This window comes from Trypanosoma cruzi, genomic scaffold (genome assembly GCF_000209065.1).
Source record: "Trypanosoma cruzi strain CL Brener 1047053516409 genomic scaffold, whole genome shotgun sequence".
Classification (NCBI taxonomy): Eukaryota; Euglenozoa; class Kinetoplastea; order Trypanosomatida; family Trypanosomatidae; genus Trypanosoma; species Trypanosoma cruzi.
Window position 1 is genome coordinate 35,408 of NW_001849216.1, and position 1,808 is coordinate 37,215.

At 60.1% G+C, this 1,808-nt stretch overlaps 1 annotated feature.

Annotated features, from left to right (window-relative positions):
• Window positions 1-1,808: a sequence feature (heterozygous, Esmeraldo-like haplotype).

Here is a 1,808-nt window from a genome sequence, read left to right on the forward strand (position 1 = left end):
ATAAAAGCCTAAAAAGCGCAAAAAGCCAAGGATATTAACGGCAATAAACAAAAAAAAAAAACCAAGAAAACAACAATGAACAATCTAGAGATCACATCACCACACCTAGAAGAAAACGCCGCGAAGGATGGACAGAAGACTCCGTGGAACTCGGCGTCAATTTGGGAGCAGCAGCGTTGCTCTAGCTGAATGGAACGCCGATCAACATTGCCGGGGCCGGCACAGAACGGATGCCATGCAGCCGCAGAGCAGAATGCAACGCCCCACACCTTGGTACAAGAAAGCCATTGAGCAGCATCCCGCGGACAGGCAGTGCACCGTGTAGTGTGTCAACCTTCACAGGCTCACAATCTCTCCTGACTGCACTTCAAAAACGGGTCCTCTCACGGCATCTGTCCCGATACATCGTCGACTCAGGACACTCCTGCTCCGCACGCCGCACCGAGGAGCGCGCACACGGACGCAGTCTGTCTTCGGCCACTGCGGCGTGTCCAGGAACGGAGCTTGTGGTGCGAAATCCGAGAAGGCATCCGACCTCGCACAGCTCACAGACAGATGGATCACCGGCATGGTCGCACTGTCCAAACATATTATTCGCGCCCGACAGCTCAGGGAGGAAACTCGCTGCTCCACTGCAGCAGGCGACTGGGACCCACGCGCACGGACACCACCTTCACTCATATGGGGAAGAGGCCGCACTGGCCCGCCTCCGCACCGGGGTTCTGCTCAACTACGGATGACTGCTACGGCTCCTGCAGCCCGCCATCCCGAGCACATGCCGTCGCTGCGGCCCGGATGCCGCACAGCAGGCACGCAATGAACCTCGCACGGAAACGCCTCCTTCTCCCGCTGGACCCCACCCCGCCACGATCCGACGCCCGGCAGACTGGCCGGTGTGCGGCAAGCACTGCAGTTGCCGCGCCAGCGTCGTGACGCACATGGCCAACGTCCGTGGCATTACGCGCTCCCAGGCGCCGTGGAAAGTCAAGTTCCCCGGTGAGCCGGAACCGCCGGGAATTCCACCCGCCACTTGAGCGAGGACGAGAACGAGGGACGGCACACTGATCGCACCTCCGCCGCAGACTGCACGGCCCAGGCCGAGGCCATTCGCTGCTCGGCGCCGTGCGACCAACGAGCCGGACTCAGAGTTATTCTCCGGCACTTCCACGAGCAGTACAGCACCGGAGCACGAAGGGGGCGTCCCCGTGAATATGACGATCTGGCTGCATCCACCCCGTTCCAGCGCACGACCTGTGGATTCGTTGCCCACACAAAAGCGAGAATGACATCCCATTCACGCGCACACGCACGCTCCGGAACACAGCCGGAGCCGGCACCAGGGACCACAGCACTCCATGGATGCCCTTACTTCGACAGGGGGGCGGGCAATGCCGGGGATTGACCACCCACACCCGGCACAAACACCCGACAGCAAGAAAGTCGTGACACCAAAAATGGAGATTAAATAACCACGCGCTGCAAGGCTCGAACCTCAGCATGAAGAACATCAAACCCATAGAGAAACCCCGTCTCCGCGCAGGAGAATGCCACCGAGAAACAGTGTACCGTGTGTCTAAAATGGCAAGCACACATGCGTTGATTAACGTCACGCTGTCGCCGATTTCCACGAAGGCAGAGGCGTCAGGCCGCGGAGAAGGCGCACGTTTCGCGGCGACGACAGATCAATGGGATCACCACCGGCTGAGCTTCGCCGTCCAGCATGCGTGTTTCAGTGCCACAGCAATGGCTGACTGACCCGCTGCCGCACGGCACGCCACGGGCATGCACCGGACATTGTGAACACCGGC